Source organism: Octodon degus, unplaced genomic scaffold (assembly GCF_000260255.1).
Source record: "Octodon degus isolate 3935 unplaced genomic scaffold, OctDeg1.0 scaffold00013, whole genome shotgun sequence".
Classification (NCBI taxonomy): domain Eukaryota; kingdom Metazoa; phylum Chordata; class Mammalia; order Rodentia; family Octodontidae; genus Octodon; species Octodon degus.
Genome location: NW_004524589.1, coordinates 23,407,090 through 23,414,117, shown reverse-complemented (window position 1 = coordinate 23,414,117; position 7,028 = coordinate 23,407,090).

The window sequence follows — 7,028 nt, the reverse complement described above, 5'->3', positions numbered from 1 at the left end:
TCCAGAAGATAAGCTTATTGTTGTTACCCTACAACATAGGCAGTTGAGCTTAACCTCACTATCTGGCTGAATAACAAACATCTTAGACATAACATAGAACAGGTATTTTGTATCAAATATTGATATATTAGCCTTAAATATAGACTGCATACTACAAGACATTCTAAGAATTTTAAATTCACAAAATAGCATTGGATTTGTATATTATCATATTCTGCAGTAAAAGAAACTAAGAGACAGAAAAGTACACAATCAGTTATTGTGGATTTATTGATTTTTCCTTGTATGTTACGGAACTTTTGCTTTATAAACATTTAGAATTGTTTTGACCACCTAGTAAGTAAAAATATTATATTTGCCCTCTATTTCTCTAGCAAATGGAAATTTATATTGACCTTCTTTCTTTCTAATTTTCTTTGTCTTAAAAACCTATTTGAATTTATGAGTTATTTACATTTTATGAACAAAAGTATTTTGTGAGATATTGGTTTTATAGTCATTTTCTCCCAGTCTTTTTTTTTTCTTTTGTTTTGCAGGGCATGAAATCCAGGGCCCTGTGCATGCTATGTCAGTATTTGTGTCTGAGATGCACCCTCACCCTCTGTCTTTTCATTTACTTCATGGTGTCTCAATGAGCAGAAATTATAAATTTTGATGACTTAACACTTGTAATATTTTCTTCTTACAGTCAGGCTTTTTGAAGCTTAAGATTTTTTTTGTCTACCCCAAAGCCAAGGAAGTAATTTATTTTTTCTCAAAAACTCTACTTGTTTAAGTTTATTATCTTTCCTGAATTTATTTTATATACAAGGCAACTTCCTTAAATAAAAATAAGTCACACCATCCTCTGGCTTTTGTTTTGCTTCCTAGTGACATGCAAGTAGTTGGTGTTTTCACTTTCAAGTTTGGTCTAGTCTATAATTGCAGGTAGTGAATTAACCCAATTCAAGCTATTTCTTCACTACTAGAAGCTTTTTCCAGTATCATCATCCTCTTAATGTCAAAGAACCATGGTGACAAAGCCCAGCTGGTTAACTCTTTCATCTGGTTCCCTGCCAAAGTAACTTCTGTCAGCAGTTACACTGTGTTCTGAGGGATGCACCCAAATCCAGGCCTTCAACTGGTAGGATCGTTGATAAACATGAACTGTGAGGAAAGATTGTGTAGGAAGAGAGAGTGATCTGTGGTATTCAATAAAGTAATTTTGTCATTTATTGAAAAAGTGCATATCTATAATTGTTTATTAATTGTATTGCTTTGGTAATAACCTGTTTGTAATAAACATTTTGTGTGGGAATGAGATAAGCACAGATTGATAAAACGTTAAGCTGTGAATTTCCATTTCTCAAAAACATTGTTATCTACATTTACCATCCAATATAGGCACAATTCTAATAGCAGAAATTATGAAACCATGGAAAACAAATCTGCTAAGGAATTATCAACATCTTGACCAATTAACCCATTCATCTGAAGACAAAGACTTCTGGGGATACTTGCCTATCAGTGCATCAGGCATAACTTTCCCATGACATCAAGCACTATTACAAATTAATTTTAATTACAGATTTCTTCATATATGTACAAATGAAACAAAAATATATTTTGAAATAAAATATTTTAGAACAAGTAGTTTTTAATCATTTCATCAGAGAACACCAACAGCTATCCAGGTTGTTTAATTTTCAAATGGCGTGTTCCTTTAATGCAAATATTAAAGTAAGATATTATTTCAATTGACAAACCATATGTCTGAAAGTTGTTATGAATTCAGTTCTACATTTTGGCTTGAAATGTATATCTATGTATTTGGTGTGACACTTAGAATAAAAATATAATGGAAGGCAGTATTGTGAGTAATTTTTTATCAAATGAGCATATTATTTATAAAACAAAATTGTACTTGACTTGGAAGTAATATATATGTAATTCAAAATTTGATACAATATTTTCTTACATTCCTTGAACTGAAGTAGACATTGTAGTTACCCAAATTTATGTTTTGGTACATATGAATATTTGAACCACACAATTTTTGTTACTATGCTGATCTTATACATAAAATAAATAGTTCACCAAGGCATTATATGTTTTATTTTCTATCCCATATTTTTAGTACCTTGGAGAATCTGGAGAACAACTTTCCTCACTAAGTACTTTAACATGTTATTGAGAATTTTGTAAATGAGTTCTCCAAATTTCAGTGGCATTTTTTCAAAATCATTTTAAAATTTCAAATCAAAGTACTCAGTGAATGAAGTGCCAAAATACTTCAGCTTTTGAAGCTTTCATTGAATTGCTTTTATTGAAAACAAAGCTTGCAAACACAAAGACATTAAAATGTATTGCTTAATGGCAGGGGAATAATTGAACAAATTGAATAATAACAGCTCAAATAGTTTATAATATTAAAACTTGAAATTCTATAATTGGGCTCCAGAAAGTGCTTTTCACAGTATCTGTGGTAAAAACTAGGTTTTTTTTATTTCAAACTTTCAAATAGCTATATTTTTAGAAGCATGATAATGAAAGAGTTGAAAGTGATATACAAAATTCAAGCCCACTTTTTTGTGGTGCTGGAAGTGAAATTCAGGGCCTTACACATGCTACACAAGCACCTTACCCTCTTCACTCCTCACCCCTCAAGTCCACATTTTTAAAATCATTATGTATGTGGACTTGAAATTAAGTTTAAGACACATGATTAAAGCAATTATAATGGGTAAAGAAGATAACTATACAAATTATACAATTTCTCATTGAAATGTACATATAGAGAGATGATACAGAAATAATACTAGACTCATATTTTCTGTCCTTCTGTAATAATAATTATAGAAAAAATCTTATGTGTTTTCCATATGAAATATCTGGAAATAGTATAGCATATATACTGTCACTTACTTTTTAATGTGACAAGTTTGGATCCTGACTGCTAATTTATTTAATCTAGGTTGGACAGACATTATCCTATAGAAGAGATATCTTAATATTCCCACAAACTCAAATTAGGATTTTTAATATTTATCTAAAACCAAATAAGAGACAATGTATGTTCAAAATTTATATGTAGCCCTTGATAGACAGCCAAAGGTCTGACATAAGATTTGTTATATTGGGTATAAGATATGTAATATAATTTTATGAAAGAAACTAGATTTAGAAAACAAAATCCAAAACATTCTATCAAGTTGGGAAAGAAATTGATGTAAGCTTTTGTGGCTAAACATCAAGAGCATCAACTACTCTATTGATAATTATTGCTTAATCATGGAACACTATCTAATAATCTTGGAACATGTCATACAAGTCTATTGTATGATATTAAACAATCTGTGGAATTCCTTCAATAAATGAAACCACAAAACCCTTAAAATATCAGATAAGTAAGTATAGTTCCCAACTTGCATGCTTAAAAACTGGGAACAAAGTATTTTCTTACATTGCAAAAATTCTCAACATAGTTTGCCCTTAATAATAATCCTACCTTAGCATGCAATACCTGTTTGTATCATCAAGCATTGCGTAAACATACGATAAAAATATTCCTGAATTTTACATTGAAATAAAGCCAGAATGAAATCAATTGATCTTATTTTCTTTGAAATTGTTTCCAAAATCATCATCACTATTGGGCATACCATCATATTCAAAGAAGAATATATTTTAAAATACAAGCATAAAACTTATTTTATCAAGAATAAAACTTATTTATCACCATATTAGGTGCAGAAATAAGTAGCATATTCCAGTTAGTGAAACAATCAATTTGCACTGAGCAAGTGTAGTGGGTTTTGAAGTATAGGAAACAGTTGAAGCCTAAAAGAAAACTATATGAACCAAACTGCAGAAAATGACAAGCCCTCAGAAGAAAGAAAAGATATACAGCTGCTGTCTTGCCTGACTAAAATAGGGGAGTGAGGACCACTGGCTACTGACAAAGAGAATAAATAACTGGACTGGCCATCTTTGGGGGCTTATTATGAGCTGCATCAAGAGATGGATTAGTATCCATCTAATAATAATTAGAGAAGCCCTGAGGTACAAACTAAGGTTGTCCTACAATAAATCTCCAAGGACTAACAAAGGTGGTACCCTAAAACTGGGAAAGAGAAAAGGAGCAGAGAGAAACTGCGTGCTTGGCATTCCTGGGCAAGAGAGTGGAGAGAAAGCTCTGGTGCTCTCTCTTCATAGAGCATCAACCAGCCACATTCACCAGAAAGAAGGGGAGGAGGTTGCAGCAGGAATTAAGGTGATTATCCAAGGCCAAAATGTGAAGCAGTGGTGGCTCCTTCTCAGATGAGAAGGCACTTGAGGATCAGATGTAAAATGCCACCATCCAGCAGAAAAGTATAAACACGAGGTATAAAAAGTAAAGCCATATTAATATGCTCAAGTCAACAACTTCTGACATTGCCAGTCATGCTGACAACCCACTACTTATTATGGACTACTGGACTATATTGGAATATTTTGCTGAAGTCACTCACCTACAATATTTAAATGACAATGGAATACGCTTCTCTGACAAAACTAAACAAAAAAAGGGGATATAAATGAAGGACCATTTTGTATCTGTATATACAAAATAGGATAGACATGTAGCTACTTTCTCTTAATTAAATGAGAAGAAAGATTTGTACTATAGTGTTTGGACAGGATATCATGTCTGTATCTTGTACTGTGAATAACTATTATGAAGATAACAATTTGCAGCATATTAATATTGTAACTGTCCTACTAACCTGTTTTGAATCTGTCTCATTGTTATTTGTTTCTCAATAAAATTAATTTAAAAAAAGATGTGAAATGCAGCAGACATTAAGAAAGATGCCAGTGCTGAGCTTCCAGGCCTTGCTAAATTTGGAAACTAGATCCCACAATGCATCCTGATCACTGTTTTACTGACTCTAGAAACACTTTGATTTATCCACATGTCTTTTTGTTGCTTTACACCTTCTCTCAATCTTTAAGTTCCCTTTTGAAAACATTTTTCTCTAAATGAAAACCATTCTTAAAAACCATTCATTAGCATTTCCCTTAGAATAAGTCACCTTTATATTGCCACAGCGCCTTTACTCTGGCTCAATTTTCGAGAACATTTTTGCTGGTTAAAGAGACTTCTTATGTAAATAGGACCAAGAATATAAAATGTCCTTTGAAGCCATTCCTTGAAATTCTGGAGGATTTTCTTTTTCACAGTGAGGTCATAGCTAATATGGCCACGACTGTCTTACAGTGAAGCATATGTTTAAGGCAGATATAACAGAAAGAACTTTGCCGCACGCAAAGTTTGCCCCCAAATTTTGCCAATAGCAGTAGGGCTTGAAGGATTGTGCCTACAACATTCAGATTGACCTAATCAATCATTTTCCAAAGTTTCTACAATATACTTTGAAACTAGGACCAAAACAGAGGCCTACAGAGTAAGCACCAATTTTTAAAAATGATTTATTATGACACATGACTTATTAAACACATGTTCAAGACCTTAAAGTTATTACCAGGATGGTCATACCTCCCTCTCCAGAATGGTTTGCTTCTCTAGATAAAACTTTTACATAATTGGAAACAGGGTAGAAAATTAAATCTTAGCTGATGTTATAAGTGATGTTTCCATAGTTCTTGAAGCTCATTGGATCAAGCTAACATCTTTGGTCCAAGTAGTAATGATCAAAGAGGTGGCTTTCAACTTTTTATTGGCTAGTCAAGGTATTATCTACACCACTGCTAATATTTTAGTTCCACTGGGATAAACCCAATGGGCCACCTTAGAGATCATGGAACCTTACAGATGAAAGCAATTCATCTCTAAAAGTTCGCTAGAGTCTTCAAAGTAGACCATTTCTTTTTTATAGATTCGAGCCATCATCCTGCTGTTGTCTTTGAGTCATTCCCAACTGCCAAGGGGTGACTCTCAGAATGCTCAGCTGTTATATTATCACATGATCTAACAACTCATTGAATGAAGGAGAAAAGAGGACAGACCCTGGTCCAGTGCTGAACTGTTGCTGTTTCTGAAATAATGCATCATCTAGAGATTATGCAACCATTTGGCACTGGAGTGAGTCTTTCTGCCTGTGCCTCTTTCCTTGCTGGAGGTTGACCAGAAGCAGAGGAATTCAGATGTAAAAGAAGTCATCACCCCACCAGGCACACAAGACTGAGAGCAATTGTTTCTAATTATAAGAAAGACCACCATGTGATTTTCCTCATGCTTCTTAGTCTGAAGAATATCATTTAGTTCACACCGACCCTCTCCATAAACAAACAAAAAAAACATATTTTCTTTGTTAGCTAGAAAGCAAAGAAATTTTCAGTTTCATCTCTTTGAGTTTCTCCCTTGCTGTAATAAGTTATTAAAATGCTGGTTTCAGCATAGTGCCTTTCTATGAGTAAGGGGCTTTCTAGAAGTTGACCAGAATGTAGAAATATGGGAATATCATAGAAATACAAAGTAGACTTAATTGGGATACAGATTGAAACACATATGCTCAGTGTACAAAAGAAGCAAATACTCAGACTTTGAGAACATAAAGCAGCAAATTGGCCTTGTCATGGCATAGCACGATAATGCCGAATTCTTTGCTAACTCTGCTCTTTCCCTAAAGAATTCAAAGGCCTATAAGTACTTTGAAATATGGAGATTTAGCTCATTCTTACAATTATTAATAGTATCAAATAAGTGTCAGTTTGAAAATTTAAAAGGATATCCCAGAGCAAAATAATGTGGTATAGTTTGGACCAACATAGGATGACATTTGTGGATTGAGGACAGCTCTGGGAATCTACATTATTATGCTTACTTGAACTCTCTGGCCTCAACTTGCTCCTATAAGAGATGGAGCTATAATAACTGTGATAAAATGGAATAATATTAATACCCGTAATAACTGAGAGAGAATAATTAGACAATGACAGTAAGAACAGTTGTAAAAATACAAAACATTACACAAATTCATGTGCCTTGTTTTATGTGTTTTCACACTATCACTACAACTATTCTCTTCTGCTGTTCACCACACTGA